The sequence below is a fragment of the Pleurodeles waltl genome, chromosome 6 (genome assembly GCF_031143425.1).
Source record: "Pleurodeles waltl isolate 20211129_DDA chromosome 6, aPleWal1.hap1.20221129, whole genome shotgun sequence".
In the NCBI taxonomy this organism is placed as follows: Eukaryota; Metazoa; Chordata; class Amphibia; order Caudata; family Salamandridae; genus Pleurodeles; species Pleurodeles waltl.
In genome coordinates, this window is record NC_090445.1 from 548,802,330 (window position 1) to 548,821,475 (window position 19,146).

The following is a 19,146-nucleotide window of genomic DNA, read 5'->3' on the forward strand; positions in this document are numbered from 1 at the left end:
CATAGCTCACTGTGCTATCCTAGAAGGATTACAATTTATGAACTGCAAGTAACAAAAGGATCTCCATGTTAAAAGCAGTAGCCCATCTAGTTATCTACAGAAGATAAAAATCTGTCATGATGTGCTTTGCCGGAAACCCGTTAACCCTTTGACTCAAAACTGGGACTAGACACAACACACATCTTTCCAGCCAATGTGTTAACCACCAGAGTTTTCTTACCATTATTATATTTATTTCTCTGAGATTTACAGGGCATACAAAGCTCTCTGCAGCAGGTGCCTTAACCACTTAAGATTTTCTAAAATGTAGTCTTTGCAACTAATTAAGCAGACCAGATTTATTGCCAAGCTTGGTGGCAGAGATCTAAAAAAATAAATGTTGAAATTGTGGCCCAGATTTTGTATCAGGGTTGTGTTACTTTTTTGGCACAATCCCAAATGCAAAATCTCATTTGTTAAATCTGGTAATTCTGTCAAATGTACTCTATATAGACATGCTAAACATATGTGTGAGGTCTTAAGATCAGATGTCACTCCTTGTAATATCACTTCCTGTGGGGTCATGGGTTGTTTTGCCACTTCCTGTGATGCCACTTGAGATGTCACACACCACAATGTCACATGCTGTGATACTGCGCGCCATGATGTCACTTGTATACTCTAACTTGGTTAGTCCCCCCACTTCTGTTTTTTAGGACTTGTGCCCTGTGTCTAATTATGTGTAGGACTCATACTGTGCCCGCACACAGTGACAAGGGCAACTACAGGTACACTGCACTTAAAAAACCTGAGGGCCGGCTGTGCATGACTGATGGGAGGGTAGTGATATAAAATGATATACTAAAAGTGAAACATTCCCGTATGTTCCAAGCATGCAAGAGCGACACCCCCCACCACCACCACTTTGAAATTCCAGCAGCAGCCACTGGAGGGTGGGTGTCTTTGCAGTAAAAGAGCTCATGAGCCGGACACTTCGGAGCAAGAGCCGAAAGGATATACTGTTTCATCTACTGACCTAAACACGGTCTCCCAGGTCACTCTTGATATGACCACTGGTCTGTCTGGCCAGTGAACTAACGAGAATTCTCATAGTCCCGATGCCACGAAGGTGCTCTGGGCGAAACTACTCATTATGTAAACCTGGCCCAGGATGGATGTGGTAGCCATGAATATCAGAGTCAACTCACACTCCGAGCGGCTCACACTCCGATTGCCTGGGGCACACACAATGTGAAATTCACAGGAAGTACTGGATGTACCACAGTCCTGAAAGCAGAGCGCTTCACTAGCAATGCGCAAAGGAACTAAATGGGCATAGCATTGCTTTTGAGTGCAGTGATGGAGGGACAGTCACTATAATAAGGCGGTGCTCAGACTCCAAATCAAAACAACGGACATCCTGTTTGCTATCTTGATACTGAAATTTCCCTTTGGTTTCATTACTGCTTCATTATTATGTGTTACCTACTAGAGCATGGGTACTCACAAACTTTTTCTTGGGGGCCAAAATTGCAGTATGGTTTGAGGCTGAGGGCCGCACTGAAGTGACAACGGGGGTCGCGGGGGCGGGGCTTATAGGGGGCACAACCACCCCGCCCCCTTTTTCAAAACATTGCTAAACAATGCTGCATTTTGAATCCAGGTATAACTACAAACCTACCCCAGTAACACACACAGTGCACACACACACAGCGCCATCTGCACACAGCGCCATCTGCTCTCACCCCTACCCCAGTAACACACACAGTGCACACACACAGCGCCATCTGCTCTCACCCCTACCCCAGTAACACACACAGCACCATACACACACAGCGCCATCTGCACACAGCGCCATCTGCTCTCACACCTACCCCAGTAACACACACACAGCGCACACACACTGCGCCATCTGCTCTCACCCCTACCCCAGTATCACACACAGCGCCATCTGCTCTCACCCCTACCCCAGTAACACACACAGCGCCATACACACACGGCGCCGTCTGCACACAGCACCATCTGCTCTCACCCCTACCCCAGTAACACACACAGCGCCATACACACACTGCGCCATCTGCACACAGCGCCATCTGCGCTCACCCCTACCCCAGTAACACACACACAGTGCACACACACTGCGCCATCTGCTCTCACCCCTACCCCCAGTATCACACACAGCGCCATCTGCACACAGCGTCTTCTGCTCTCACCCCTACCCCAGTAAAATGGATGGCGTAGTTAGCCACCTTATTTCGTGACGGTGACACCTATTATGCTTTTGTGCACCTGTGTTATTTTGTAGTTCTTTATGGATGTCTTAAATAAATGTGAATGTATTCATTTTTGAAAAAATAATGACATGAAGTACATCTTTTCTGAATTTGGCGGGGGGGGAGGAGATGAATGCAAACGATAATTCCTAGGCACATAAATACGAGTTTAAATGTTTGGGCAAAGATAGTTAATACAATGATATTCATTGCATTTTCCCTAGCAAAAAACATAAGTACATACCTTTAAAATACATCAGGTAGACATCGGCAGTTTTAATGAATTGTCAGAGTAAGGGAACTGAATTATTTAATCTTGGGAACTTTTTAATAGTTGTCCTCATGCTAAAAAGACCTACATCATGAGGTCGTCATTTTATGTGACACGTTTGTGCTTCTTTAAAAAAATGTCATGAATATTAGTAGCTGCCTCGGTTCAGAGTTAGAAAATGCGCCTTCAAAAATATTTACTGAGGCTTTCGATAAAGCTAGTCACAAGAATTGCAGATTTCCATTGAATTATGCAGCTGAATTTCCGTAATGCACTGTAGCAAATTCCAATTTCATTTTTCAAATCTTGGTAAATAAGTTATTTAATTTTACTCTGTGCAACTCTTGAGCACAGAAATGTAAAACATACAAAGCAGGTAAGTACTGCAGAAATGACTCTTGATTCTATAATGGAGTTCTGCTGCTTGTGGTTTTCTGCATAGTTGGATATTTAGTATGTGGTTATTATGCAGAGTGGTTGAAAGGTTACTGTGGTGAATTGGGTTCTGACCCGATTTATCCCCCCTACATTTTTTTTCTTCCTGGCTTTTGGATTGCTGCAATCTCACTAACTGAGCCACACTCCCTGTGACCTGGACACTTGAGTGCTCACAGATACTGCTGACCTTTTAAGAAAAGGACCAGTGTTGTGTGTATGGGGTAAAAAGCTCTACGCTGGCTACATGGATGTTCACCCATGTGTGGGCTGTGAAAGTGGGACTCCTGTCCCAAGAAGAAATGTAAAATGAATACGGTCCTATTTTAACTCTTTTATGTACATTAAGGCCCTTGTTACAACCCTGGCGGTCGGTGATAGAGCGGCAGTAATACCGCCAACAGGCAGGCGGTAAATACTGGCAAATTATGACCATGGTGGATAGAGCCCAGACAGACAGCCACTTTACCACAACGACAGACAGGGTTGAATCAACAGGCACCACGGCGGTAGCCGCCAACAGCCAGGCAGAAGACAATGTTCCGCCCACCATATTATGACAATCCAATCCGCCACTTTTTCCTGGGCGGTTCCAACGACATCAAAAGCTTGGCGGAAACACTGCACAGAAGGGAAACGACTCACTATTGGAGACTCAGAGAAGAACCATGCCGCCATGGAGCCTGAACTGCAGATCTTCCCCATGATATTCTACGTCCTGCTCCACCACGAACACCAACAACGGCGAAGATGACCACGATGAGTACAGCCGCCTAGCACACAGGGGAGGGGGGAGGAAAAAGAGATTGACACACACACGCACAACACACACCCCCCCACCCCCAACACCATACAAACAAGCAAATGCAGTAACATAACATACTTACCCCGTACCCTCCAGGAATAATGCAAGGACCACACGAATAGATGAAAGTGAGTGTAATAATATAAATACATCATAAATACGTACATCCAATCTAAAAGTATATACATATGTACAAATCAAGGGACACTGCCCAGTCCTCAATCTGCGTGGGCCACAGGGTCACATTACAAGGTCCAAGGCCCCACTTGACTCCTAGAACAACACAGAGAGAACACTGCAGGGGCATCAGTTGGAAAATAGGCAGACACCTCAGGAGGATTGGGAACGGGGGGCACCTCGGACGGCAGATGGAACAACACTACTGGTCCTGGAGGGGGCAACATGCTCTGTGCTTTGTCCTGGGGAGTGCAAGGCCACAGTCTTTCAAGTGGGTGACATGCCCACATTCTCTGGAGGGGACAACATGCCCTGAGATAATCACCCTGGGGAGGATGGGGTGAGTGGGTGCCATACCCACTGGTTCTGGAGGGGGCATCGTGCCCTGTGATCTTCATCCTGGAGAGGATGGGGTCAGTGGGTGTCTTTACCACTAGTTCTGGAGGGGGCATCGTGCCCTGTGATCTTCATCCTGGAAAGGATGGGTGAGTGGGTGTCTTTATCACTGGTTCTGGAGGGGACATCGTGCCCTGTGATCTTCATCCTGGAGAGGATGGGGTGAGTGGGTGTCTGTACCACTGGTTCTGGAGGGGGCATCGTGCCCATGATCTTCATCCTGGGGAGTATGGGGTGAGTGGGTACCATACCCACTGGTTCTAGATGGGCCATCAAGCCCTGTGATGCAGATTTTGGGGAGTGCAAGGTCACAGTCTCTCAGGTGGGTGTCACACCCACAGGATTTGCAGGGGGTAGGCCGCACAACAGCCCAATGATGCAGGACTACAGACTGTCCGCCGGTGGTGACGCATGCTCAGTGGTGGTGCTGCTGCTGCTGGTGGTGGTGGGAGGAGGTTCCAGTCCATCCTCTGCAGCCTCAGATGGCTGCCCAATGGTGGTGGTGCTGGTGGTGGAGGTGGGGGGAGGCTCCTGCCCATCCCCTGCAGCCTCGGATGGCTGCCCACTGGTGGTGGTGGTGCTGGTGCTGCTGCTGCTGTTGGTGGTGGTGGTGTGGGGAGGTGCCTGCCCTTCCCCTGCAGCCTCGGATCGCTTCCCACTGGTGGTGGTGCTGCTGCAGCTGCAGCTGCTAGCGGTGGTGGTGGGGGGAGGCTCGTGCCCATCCCCTGCAGCCTCGGACGGCTGCACCACCATGGTTGGTGGTGGGGGCTCCCACTGAGTTCCAGAACCAGGCCCCTTGTCCTTTCTGCCTGCTGGTGCAGGCCCCTTGCCCTTCCAGGCAGCAGCTGGGGATTCCTCCTTGCCCTTCCTGGCAGCAGCTGTGGATTGCTCCTTGCCCTTCCTGGCAGCAGCTGGGGATTGCTCCTTGCCCTTCCTGGTATGAGCTGGGGGTGGCACCTTGACCTTCCTTCCAGCAGCTGGGGGTGGCACCTTGACCTTCATGACAGCAGCTGGGGAGGGCTCCTTGCCCTTCCTGGCAGCACTTGGGGTAGGCACCCTTTCCGTGTGGCTGCCTGGTGCCCAGGATCCTTTTCCACCATGAGTTGCTGTGGACACTACTGGGCCCATGGACTGGGTGGCTGAGGTGCTTGCTTGGGATCAAGCCACTCTGGCCAGATGTGAAGGACGGGGGCAGGGTAGGGAGGAGGTCAATGGTGCAGATGAAAAGCTTCTTAGGGGCATTGGGGCGAGAAGAGGGAGAAGGTCTGGGAGTGGAGTAGGAAGGAGTGGTTGTAGAAGGTGTCTGTCTGCTGTGTTTAGGTGCATGGGCTGGGTGCTGTTGTGAGGTGGATGGCCGTTGGGTGTCTGAATGCTTGCATTTGTGTACTTTGGGAGGGGGTAACAGACACAGTGGGAGAGGACACAGGGGACGTGTGCATGGACGTTGGGGTGGTGACTGCCAGTGAGGTGTGTGTTCTGATAGGTGTGCTGGTGATGGAGGCAGTGGATGAGGATGTAGTGCATACAGGTGTGAGTGTAGATGCAACTAAGAGGGAGGGGGAAGACGAGGAAGAGGGAGCCATAGTGGAGGCAGTGGATGGAATTTGTGTAAGTGCCTGTGGGATGATGTGTGGTGCTTGTGTTGTAGAGTAGCCATTTTTATGTAGCTTTTGCGCGTTTGCTTAAAGCATTAGGCCTTTGTGCACTTTGCCCTAGATGCATTTTATTTGTTTGCTTAAAGCATTAGGCCTCTGTGCACTTTGCTCTACGTGCATTTTATTCAGCCTCGTACTGTTATTTTTCAATAGCCAATTTCACTATCTTGTTTTATTTTCTTATATGACACTGTTTAGCCTACTTCAGCACAGGGGTTCTAAAATAATACATTCCTGCTCACTCTGTGCTTCAGTCAAGGATACAGTCTGGTACATTGCCAATAGACGTGGTACGAGTTTAGTCTTTGAGTTTGTAGACGATACACATTCTTACGTAGGGACATTTGTTAGCACATCGACATGTTAGTTATAAAAACACTTCCTAGTCCTAATACACGTAAGAGGGAGATTCCGACCAGGGAACCACAACTAGACGCTGACTGCCCTGTTGCAGATGCTCATCCAGATCACAGGCCTTTGCTCAGGTATGAGGGTTGATGTCCTCCCGGGGAATCCGAAAGGCAAGCTTAGAGCTTAACATGCTGTGCTCAAAATAGAACTTAGTAGAGAGAACGGAACCTATTAACACTATGATAGCGTTATTCCTATGTTTCACTCTTCTCGTTACTATTTCAATCCTACTGTGTTGCATGGTTCTGGTTATTGCGGCTCACGCCTTATTATCTAAAATGCAGTCGTTTTATTAAATCAATCTATAAAACTTAAACTGCCTTTGTCATTTGTATATGAGACCACACTGTGTATGAGAGAGCTGGTTGGGATCTGAGTGACCACGACTTCCCTGAGAAGCTCTATGATGTCATGCGCTCGGCTGCCCAATCATCCCTTCCCCTTGGGAGAGATGAGGCACTGCTAGTTAGCCGGAGCAAAACCGGATTGAGGGTGACAGGGATCCTTCTTCGTGGGTCAGACTTAGTCCCCCACACCAAGACCATTTAGGATAATGAGAGCCAACGCAACAGTGTTTGCCATGCCCACTTTTCTGTGTTGTCCTGTGTGCATGCTCGTCTGCCTGTGGTCTTGGGATAGGTTGGGTTTGAGGGAAATGGGATTGGGTAGAGGAAGTTGGAGGGGGGAGGATGGAAACAGGGACAATGGCTGCCATCAGAGAGGAGGACAGAGCCTGGATTGATCTCTGTTGGGCAGCCAAGCCACTGTGAATGCCCTCAAGAAAGGCATTTAGGCTGCCAGCCCCTGGATGGCATTCACAATGGTTGACTGCCCAACAGAGATGGATCTCAGGAGGTCAATTGCCTCCTCACTCAGGGTAGCAGGGCTCACTGGGGCAGGGCCTCAGGTGCCGGCGGCGAAGGAGATGCCCACCCTCCTGGGTGAGCGGGCACTGCCAATTGGCTGAGGGGCTACTGGGAGGGCAGTGCTTCTATGGGGGTGGCGGCTGTACATGTAACTGGGGTGTTCCCAGAGGTGTCCGCCACCACCACGTAGCTTTCATCGGAGGAGGTATCCATGTCCGAACTGTCCCCTCCAGTCTCTGCTGTGGTGCTCTCCTCACCCTTGGTCCAGCTGGTACCCTCAGCGTCAGTGTACTCTGCCTCCTGGGTCCTGTGGGATGCAGCTCCCTCCATTGCCGGTGCCTCTGCTCCTCCGCCAGATGATGCTAATGCACATAAGGGCAGGGTAAAAAAACAAAAAGGTGGGGGAGAGACAAAGGATACACTTGGTCAATGGCTGCACCAACACTACCATTGACGTACATACCACCCTCACACACAGGGAACAGCCCTACACACTATGCAATGCACTACCAGCAACAATGCTAGTCACCAGGGCATGGGGAGGGACACATACTGCCAACTGCAGCATACCTGGGACCCACACAGCCCTTCCCAGTAGTGGATGCCTACTAGCTAGGTTGGAGGAATTTCACATCAGATCCATGCCCAACATGGGACCTACTCTGCAATGTCAGACCTGGTCTAGGGGCACCCACAGACACAAATCCCCCACCCGGATACCACCCCACCAGGCGTAAGGTGTAATGATGGGCACTGTACTCACCCCCTTGTGGCTGCTGTGATGCCCTCAAGTGCCCATCCAGCTCAGGACAGGCCACTGCCAGTATGCGGGCCATCAGGGGGGTCAGGGTTCGACGGGCACCCCTTCCTCGTTGGGAGGCCATCCCCAGCTGGGCCTCTGCCGTCTTCCGTGCCCAGCGTCTCAGGTCCACCCACTGTTTCCGACAGTGGCTTCTCCACCTGCCGTACACCCCCAGGGTCCACACGTCATTGGTGATGGCACGTCAAGTACCCTTTTTTTTATGGGCATTGAGCTGCAGAGGAAATATACACAGGGAAAGGTATGAGTTAGACCATCCTATCTGTTACACTCATGGCCCACCATAGCCCTTCCGATCCCCTTTCACACAGACATGGCCCAGCATACATGCTGTACGCTGCCCATGGTCCATCTACCAACCCCCCCACACAAGGCCTTCACACACAGCACTCCATGCATTCATGCCCCATGCATCATACTCACAGTGTACTCATCTGTTGGTCTGGAGGCCCATGCAGCAGTCCGTACTGAGGTAGGACCCCATCCACTAGTCTCTCCAACTCTGCCGAGGTGAAGGCAGGGGCCCTTTCCCCAGTCACACAGGCCATGGTAGGTTCAAGACACATGTCACAGAAGCACATGCAGTGTAGGTCCTCTCCTGTTGAAGGTCAGGTAGCAAGTGAGTGAACAGATTGAAAATGGCGGTGATGTCCTCGGAGGTGCATACCATCACCGTCGGCGTACATCACCATTGGCCACTGTACCCCATAGGGCCCAATTTTATCCAATGAGGCGTTGCACGGCGGATCCCGACCGCCTCCTGCAACGGCGCACAACGTCAGTGGAATTACCTCACTTCCACCTGTCCCTCCATACAGGACAGGCGGACGCCATTCCAGGGGAGGGCAGTGCATGGAACATAACTGCATCACAGATCACAATTGTACATACAGGACTTATGTCACCAATACATTTAAAATTCACATCATGCATTGAACTGTAGTGGCTACAAGGTACATTTTATGACAGGCTCCTCACTCTTTTACCCCATAGATTGCAACTGCTTCAGATGAATAGGAGATGGAGATATTCCCCTGTACAAAGACCCCTTGTGGACTTGGCAACAGTGGAGGACAGGCACATTATTCTCACCTACAGATTTGACAGGGCCACAATCACGGAGCTGTGTACCCAATTGGAGCCTGACCTGATATCTGCTATCCGTCACCCCACTGGGATCTCCCCTCTTGTGCAAGTGCTATCTGTGCTCCATTTCTTGGCAACTGGTTCTTTCCAAGTGACAGTGGGCTTGGCAGCAAGAATGTCACAGCCAATGTTCCCAATTGTGCTGACCAGAGTGTTGGGTGCCCTGATTAAACACATGTGAAGCTACATTGTTTTCCCCCAGGTGGAGGCTGACTTCTATGCAATGGGACATATCCCCAACATAATTGGGGCGATTGATGGAACACATATTGCATTTGTCCTCCCCCCGGAAAAATGAACAGGTCTTCAGAAACCGAAAAATCTTTCACTCGATGAATGTGCAGATGGTGTGTTTGGCGGACCAGTACATCTCCCATGTCAATGCTAAGTATCCTGGGTCGGTGCATGATGCCTTTATCCTGAGGAATAGCAGCATCCCAAATGTGATGGCCCAACTACAGAGGCACCATGTGTGGTTAATAGTTGAGCACTGGTTCCCACCCAGTGGATGTTGGTATATGGGTATGGTGTGGGCCATAAGGGATGGTGTGTGGCTAACAGTTGTCCAACAGTATTTGAAGGTGACTTAGGTTACCCCAACCTATCATGGCTACTGACTTCTGTGAGGAATCCCAGGACAAGGGCCGAAGAACGTTACAATGAGGCACATGGATGAACAAGAAGGATCATTGAATGTACATTTGGCCTCCTGAAGGCCAGGTTTCGGTGCCTCCATCTGACTAGTGGATCCCTGTGCTATTCACCCAAGAAGGTCTCCCAGATCATCGTGGCATGCTGCATGTTGCATAACCTTGCCTTGAGGCGCCATGTGCCTTTTCTGCAGGAGGAGGAGGCTGGAGATGGCCATGTGGCAGCTTTGGACCCTGTGGACACTGAAGATGAGGAGGCAGAGGATGAGGACAACAGATCTGCAGTGATTAGACAATACTTCCAATGACACACAGGTAAGACAGTGTTACTTCACATTTCATTGTCAGTTTTTTGTTTCGCATTGTCACTGGCAGGCTGTGATTTTCTGCTTCTATGGCCACTCACTGAACCCTTTGGCAACTCTTTTTGCTGATGTTGGTGCCTAACTATCGCTCCTGGTGTTGTCACTGCAGCAAACTACAGGTCTTTCTTATGTTTACATTACTGTACAGTTGAACTGTAATGTTTAAACCTTGTTAAACAAATGCAAACTTCAGTCATTTAAAATACGCCATAATTGTATTTTCTCAAAGTGTGTTTATTGCAGCGCTATGAAGGAAAGGGAGAAGTGCAATGGGCTTGAGTGATGATGGAGGAAAGTCCAGGGTATAGTTCCAGTATATTTGTAGCACAGGTGCATTTTCCAAGGGGGCATATGAAGGGGAGCAATGGCAGTTCAAGGTGTACAGGGTGACATAGTGGGACACAGGGGTGACAATCAGGAGAGTCAAATTTCCTGGCGGGGGTCTTGGCAATAGTCTCTGGCTTCTGCCTGGATCGCAGGGAACATTAGCTGGGTGGTTCTCCATCTGCAGGGGGAGGGGTGCTGGTGGCCTGCTGTTCCGGTAGCGGGGCCTCCTGTCCACTAGCGGCAGCGGAGGTGGAGGGCTGTTCACTAGTCTGGCTAGTGGCAGGGGCCCGCTGGTGTGACACTGCCTTTCTCATAATATTGTCCATGTCTGGCGGCACCCCTGCAATGGTGACCAGGGTGGTGTTAATGGCCTTCAAGTCCTCCATGATCCTCTGGTACTGTCCCTCCTGCAGCCGCCTGTTCTCCTACACATTGTCCAGCATCTGGTCCAGCGTATCCTGGGAATGTTGGTATGCTCCCGGGATCTCGGTGAGTGCCCCCTGGAGAGTCGGTTCCCTGGGCCTGTCCTCCCCCTGGGTCACAGTCCACTCAGTTTCCCTGTTGTCCTGTGCCTCTGTCCCCTGAACTGTGTGCCCACTGACCCCCGGTCCCTGATTGTCTTGGGTTTGTGGTGTGCCCTGGGGTCCCTGTAGTGTTAGACACACTGCTGATTGACGTGTCCTGGGGACAGAGGTATGGGAACGCTGGGTGCGTGCTGTGGTGATGTTTCCTGAGGGGGGAGGCTCTGTGGTGGTGTGCTACTGTGGCTGGGTAACCGATTGTCCAGAGGTCCGTGATGCGCCAGGTTGGACATCCAGATCAAGGAGAGCAGAGTCACTGTGATCACTGTGGGCCTCTTCATTGGGGGGCCTGGATGATGCTGGCACCTCTTCTCCAGTCACATTGGCTGGGATACCTGTGGGGATGTAAAGGCAGTGTTATTGTTTCTGTGTGTGACATATTGTGCATGGGTGGGTTGCCCTCTATGGTTTTGTTTTGCCCTGGCAGCTTTCACTTGTGTGCGTTGGTGTATGGTGTGATGATTAGTTCTCTCAAGTGTGCATGCTTTAGTGATAGGTGTCCATGCAGGGCTGTGAGGGGTGTCCATGCATTGGAGGTGCATTAAGGGCTTGGCATTAGGATGAATGAGATGTGATGGTGGGGTGTGTGGGAAGTGGTGGAGTGATAGGAGTAAGGGTGAGGGTGGGGGTATGTGATGGCATGCAACTAGGGGGCTGATAGAAGTATAAAGTTGACTTACCAGTGGCCAGTCCTCTTGCTACTCCTGCCAGGCCCCTCATGCATGATTGCCAAGACTTGCTCCTCCAAGGTTGTTAGTTGTGGGGGAGAAGGTGGTAGTCCACTGCCAGTCCTCTGTATAGCAAGTTGGTGTCTTGCTGCAATGGAACGTACCTTTCCCGTAGGTTGTTCCACCTCTTCCTGATGTCATCCATTGTTCTGGGGTGCTGTCCCATGGCGTTGACCCTGCCCACGATTCTCCGCCATAGCTCCATCTTCCTAGCACTGGATATCTGCTGCACCTGTGCTCCAAATAGCTGTGGCTCTACCCGGATGATTTCCTCCATCATGACCCTTAGCTCCTCCTCTGGGGTGTCGTTGTGGTGCCATAGGTGTTGTGTGAGTATTGTGAGTGAGGGTGTGTGGGGTGATATGTTGGGGTGTGTGTTGTGAATGTGGTGGTGGTGTATAGGTGATGGTGATACGTGGCTCAGGTTGTGATTGGTCTTGCTGTCTCTCTCTGGTGGCAATTGTTTGTAGTTGTAAAGAGTTGTGGGTAGTGTGTGTGTGTGTTTTATAATGGTGTAGTTGTGTGGTGTGTATGGGTGTCAGGTGTGTGTTATTTAAATTGACCAATATAGTGTTGTTTTGTTTGAGTGTGTGTATTTTGAGCGTGGCGGTATGTACCGCCAATGGTTTACCACCATTGAATGTCCACCGTGGTGATTCGTGGGTCATATTGTGGTTGCCGCTGTTCTCTTGGTGTAACAGTGTGGGTTTTGCTACCACCAGTTTATCACTGTCTTTTGGTGCGGCGGACTTGTGTCTGTGGCTGAATAGTGACAGATTGGTGTGTGTGTGTCATAATATGGTGAACGGGTATCCACCGCGGTGACGGTATGTTAGCGACAGTCAGCGTGGCGGTAAGTGGGATTTACCGCCAATGTCATAATGAGGGCTTAAATGTGCAATATTTTCCTGAATCAGCCCCTAATGAGAGCCAGAATTTAAATTACACTGCTGGGCCAAGTTATGCACTCTGCTGGCCTACATGAGGTTCAAATCCTTCCCAAAACAAACTGCACATTTGTATGGGACTAATCCTGTTTCAATTGTGGGGAGGAGTCTGAATGGAAACCGTCATTCACTGAAAAGCCTGTGCATACCCTAACCCAGAGAAAAGAAGGGAGGCAGTGAGACCTTTAGCACCACTCACAAGAGATGCTCTCCTTTGAGGTTTTGGAGAGATCACCTTGCCTGGTCAGTTAGGGATAGAGCTAAAGGTTGTGTAAGATTCTTGCTGTGTGAATTTGCCATCTTGAAAAGTTACAAAACGCAGTACAGGAGGGGGGTGTATCAGGGTGGAGGAATGATGTGGCATTTTCATGTGTGAATGACATGCACGTTCTGTGCAACTCTCCAATTCCACTTTTAAAATCCTGTACAAGAGTAGAATTACGGGAAGAACTGGAACCTGCAGGACACAAGCTTGGATGGACATCAAAGATGAACCCTAGCAGCAGTGGTGGGACATTTTGTACTTGTACTGACTTGGTCTCTGTGGATCTGTGTCTCCAAGACCAAAGGTATGACCTCCCCACTCTCTCTGGAGGGACAGTGGATGTGCTAGAGACCTTTTAGAAGAGGGTTCTCCTGTAATGTCTGTGGGCAACCTTCTAGTGGCCAGTAGGCTGTCGGGTCTTGGGAGTGCAGCTATGGAGTATAACCTGCTTTGAGGGCCATCGGGTGTGGCTGATAACAAACCAGAGCAGGGAGATTACCTTGAGCAGGTTCTGAGTGATGAGCAGTACTTGCTGCTAGAATGAGACTGCTAGGCACTGGAGATGAATTAGAAGGCTTAAAAATCAGGCTAAACAGCTAAAAGAGCAGGGGCCAGGCCCTGAGCTCTACTTCATTGGAGGAAGAACATTTGAAATGTAGCTCTGTGAGAATTATGAAAACGTTAGAGGCTAGGCGGCCTAAATTCAATACTCCTGGTAGCTGGGATGTGCATTCAGAGGTGAAACACAAAACACCCTGCAGAAAAATGTTCTGATGGGGCCAGAGATACCCTGCTTTGCAATCAATTGCAACTCATGAGCAGCAGTCCTTGAGAACACCTGACTGAGGAAATCCCAAGCAGACATTACTACAAGACCCCTGGAGACCATAGGTTTGTGGATGAATAAGCAAACCTAGTGTATGTGACTACATTAGGGTCTCCCGTGTGCTCCCATTTTACCCCCAGTAAAGGCGAGTGCCCTGGTGTTTCATCTGCCTTGGAGTGAACTGGATCTCTCTTTGCCCGGGAGAGAGAGGGCTCTTGTGAGGTGAACCTAGTGCCCCAATGAGCAGCGCCCTCACTCCCTGTCCCCTGTACCTGTGTCTGACGGTAGCAGGTGAGTGAGACCACCAGTTTACTTCCATTAATACTGTAGCCTGTGGATGCCTGTGGGAGACAAAAAGAGATAGACATCTCTTCTGCCAGTACCAGAAACTGAAATGCCCACCAAATGAGGAGTTTGCCAGGATTGCAAGTCCACCACCTTAAAAGACACTGCTACTGAACTTAAAGCAGAAGGAACAACTTAAAAAAACAAAACAAAAAAACAAGCAAATGCAGCAATGGTGCATGTATAAAAAAGGAAAGAAAAAAATATGGCTGTAGTCATAGGGGCATTCTCTTTAGTTTACTCTCCAGTTTTTCTTCCCCTGGCAAGAGGGCAAAAGACAGCAGGTCTTCACAGCAGGGCAGTAGATCCTTCAGAGCAGCAGTCCAGCAGAGCCCTTGTAGCAGTCCTTCTTCCTGACAGAGTATCCACAGGTCCAGACATGTACTGAAGAGTTGGTCTCTGAGGTCCTCTTTTTTAAAACCTGATGCCCTTGTTCTGGAATGTGGGACATGCTTCTAGACAGTGTCTTTGTAGTGAATGGAATTCCCTATCTCACCTGCCCTGGCTCCAAGTTGGCTGCAGTAACAATATGTGGTAATTAGGCCCTTTATGTGAAGGCAGAGCACAGGTTATTCAGTTTTAAGTGGGGCTGAGCTAAAGGCTGCCCTCCCATCCTGCCGGCAGGTGTCTCATTCAGAAACACATAATCTCACTATTGTGTAACTGTCTGGGTGGAACTTACAAAGCCTATCTGTCAGTTACACCCAATCATGTAATCCAAAACATACTACAGGCATCAAAAGGCTAAAGAAAGAAAATACCAACTTTCTCAAAGCAGCATTTCATTTTCAGAATTGTAATTTAGAATCCAACTTCACCATAAGTTAGGATTTTTAAATTGTGATTACCCTGACACCAACCATTAATTGATTATCAGTTCCCATTCAGAAATTACACTTATAAAATGTAATAAGGCATCTTTAGTGTTATTCTATGTGAGAGACAGGTCTTGCAGTAGTGAAAAACAAATTTAAGAGTTTTTCACTGCCAAAACATGCAAAACATGTCCAACTTTTAAAGCACGCTGCACCCTGCCTTTTAGGCTGTCCAGCACTTTCCCCAGGGGTGACATATGTATTAAAAAGGAATGCTTGGGCTTGGCAGAAAGGTTGATTTTGCCAGGTCGAAATAGCAGTTTAAAACTGCACACACAGGCTACAATGGCAGGTTTACATGACTACTTGTGTTGGTGGCACAATAAGTGATACAGGCCTACTGGTAGTGTTACATTTACAAGCCCAAGGTACATTTAGGGGGTCATTCTGACCCCGGCCGGCGGCGGAAGCCGCCGGCCTGGCTGGGACTGCCAGAATACCGCTGCGCGGTCAAAAAACCGCCGCGGGTATTCTGGGTTTCCCGCTGGGCTGGCGGGCGACCACCAGAAGGCCGCCCGCCAGCCCAGCGGGAAACACCCTTCCATGAGGATGCCGGCTCCGTATGGAAGGGGTGCGACGGGTGCAGTTGCACCCGTCGCGATTTTCAGTGTCTGCATGGCAGACACTGAAAATCTTGGTGGGGCCCTGTTACGGGGGCCCCTGCAGTGCCCATGCCATTGGCATGGGCACTGCAGGGGCCCCCAGGGGCCCCACGACACCCCATACCGCCATCCTGTGCCTGGCGGCCAAAACCGCCAGGAACAAGATGGCGGTATGGGGGTCGGAATCCCCATGGCGGCGCAGCAAGCTGTGCCGCCATGGAGGATTCCCCAGGGCAGCGGAAAACCGGCGGTACACCGCCGGTTTTCCGTTTCTGACCGCGGATTTTACCGCCAGGGTCAGAATGACCCCCTTAGTGCCACTTTACTTGTTCTAACAAGTAACTCAAGTATGCCCACTGGGCATAAGACAATGTTGCAATGTTTATAGGAGAGAGTACAAGCATTTAGCATTAGTTGGCAGTGGTAAAGTCCACTGAGTCCTAAGGCCAACAAAAACTAAATCAGCAACAAAACAAAATGGAAAGAGTGAAGGATAAATGTTTGTAGGTGACTCTGCAAGAGGAGAAGGTCCAATGACCTCCCTCCAGCCTCAAGCCAGAGGAAACCTATCAATATATTAATGGACTTCCCAGATTAGGTGATTGAACATGAACAATGGGCCTTTACTACAGGGGATCTTGCCAGTTCTATGCCCTTCTGATTTCAGTTGGATCCCTCTGGGCAAACCCTCCAGAGCCACTGAACTGACTAACTGGGTAATCCCTTCTAATCAACTTTGGATCCCATCTGTGAAGCACTTCATCCTAATTTGCTCACAGATGCATCCCAGTAGGCAGACTGTACTACCATACCCAACAAAGTGATGCGGCCCATTCCACCCCTTTGATCAGACTTCTGTCCGTCTCCAACCCATGGGAAATACTGCCAATAAAGATGGCAACCAACAGAGACCTCTGATAGCTGTCGGTGTCAACATCCAGGCCATCCAAGGGCCTCTGCCTTCTGTGGCTTCTCAGAGGGGGGCAATAGCCCCAGGTGTCAGGCACCCTTTTTCCACTCTCCTTCCCACCGGTCCAGGGCTGGTATCCTGAAACTGGTCACTCAGCCCAGGATGGCTGAACAGAAGCCAGGGGTGATTCCTCATCTCCCTGCCACTCCATCTGGGCCTCTGTGCCTTCCTTTTCTGAGTGGTATGCCCAGATAGCTGAACTTTCAGAGCACCCTGGGTGACCACCCCTCCTACCACTTTTATCACAGGTGGCAACTCATTCCCTAGAATACAGTCTATGGGCATCTTGAGACTGATTATGACTCACTGGTTCATCTATCCACCCCACTCCTAGGATACCAGGGCCACAGTGTGGACAAAAACTTGGCTCTCGGCCTGAGTCATCCTACAGACCTGACAGGCATAGTGGTCTGGGGAACCCAGCCTTTCCACTATCATGGTCTGGCTGGCCCTGTGTCCTACAGAGCAGGGACAGGGATCCCATTCACTTTCGCCTGGTGGAAGTGATGAATACCACCCTCAGGGATCACCAGTCTATCCTCTGTGTTCACCCCACAATTAAAGGAGACTAGGGCATGATCTGTCTCCTGTACTTGGGGACTAACTACCCCTAAGGTATATTGCCTACCCCTGTAGAGGTCCCAAACGTGGGTGGTTTCTTAGGACAGACGGAGTCCCCCTGCTTGTGTCCTAACTGAGAACAATCAAAGCAGCAGGGTTGGAAATGCATTGCCCTGGACCACTGCCCACTTGAACCACTCGCCTATTTCTGAGAAGGGGCTTGGAAACCCTTTCCCCCACCTTACTTTGGGACTTTTCTGGGTCATCTTTAACCTCCCCCTCATTCTGCTGGGGAAAACCTGATACACCCATCTTGGGGTCACTATAAGATACCTTCTTAGACACTCTGGTACTCACCCAGAGGTTGGCCTCATCAGCAAACTTCCTGGGGGGGTTCAGTCTGCTTGCCATCCACTAGTTGCTGGCACAGCTCTGTAAAACATGTACTGAGCATGTGTTCTTTTAGTATTACATTAAGCACACCAGTAATCTCTTAAATGTTGCTGCTTCACACCCACCCATGCAGTGCCTTTCTGGCATAATCTAAGAAGTCCACTGAAGAATGATCCTGCGTCTTTTTGACTGTCCCTGAACTTGATGCAGTATTTCTCTAGGTTGAGGCCAAACTTGGAGCCTCATTTACAAGGCCTTTGCAACACTGTTGCATCATTTTTTTATGCAGCGGTGGCGCAAGCAGTGCTGTACACTGCTCCACATTTACAAACTGACACATTGGGCCCAGTGCATCAGTTTGTAAAGCCTTGCATCACATTATACCTGCGCCAGGTATAATATATGCAAGGTAGCCATTCCCTCAGGAAAAGCCACGCAGAACTGTCTCAGTGAAATATACATTTTTCTGCATCATTCTGTGACTTCACTGCAACAGCATTTTAACGCCTGCTCAGAGCTGCAGGCTCAGGGCTGCTGCAGGGCTTTTCGCTATGGGAGCCTTCCTCTCATTGCTGGAGTAGTGGCATTTTTTTACGCTAGTCCAGCAATTTGTCAGTTTAGCACCACAGATGCGTCAGAATTTCTGACGCACCAATGAAAACATGTGACATGGAGCTCTGTATTGTAAATACAGTGCATCCATGGAGTCATTAGGGGGTCGTAGGGCAGAGCAAGAAATCTCGTGCATCAGAGTTGATGTGTCTAGATTCTTGTAAATGAGTCCCTTGGTGACAAAGATGGCTTACATATGGGAATATCTGGTTTGTTCCTTCACTTCTAGTGTAAGCAGTGTGTCCCTCCCCACTGGAGGCATGTTTTCCCACAAGCCACACCCCCCAGTGCTCCTCTGGAACCCTGTGTACCCTTAGAGATACCTCATATGCTGCAAGCCATTTCTCTATGTCATCCCCTACCACATTGTCAAGCACCAGATCTTTGGATATATGGACCTTCCTGCGGGCTTCAGCCACTGATTCTATGCTGCCACCATTGCTGCTGGAGTTTGATTTCTTTGTCATAAGCACCAGCACTCTGAGACTGTGCTCATAGGCCATTCTCCTTTCCTCCATGGCCAGTCTCTTCTCCTCAAGTGTATGTTCTTTCTCCATTTTTAATTTGACCATTTGCAGCTGAAACTCCCTCTCTACCTTCTTGTCTGCCAGCTCCATTGGGGATAGGCCATTTGAGGATAAAATGCTTCCTGCTCTGGTAGGGAGTTCAAATTCAGGAGAGAGGTTATCCTCCTCTGCAGAAGCCCACATTTCAGTGATGATGTCCAGGTCCTGCTCCTGCTCCTCCAGATCATCCCTATCATCCTGCTCCTCTATGGCTGTTAAGGACTGGTGAACCTCCTACCAGGCCTTCTTCAGAGCTTTCTGTAGCTCTAACATTGTGATACCCTTCTTAGTGGGGACCA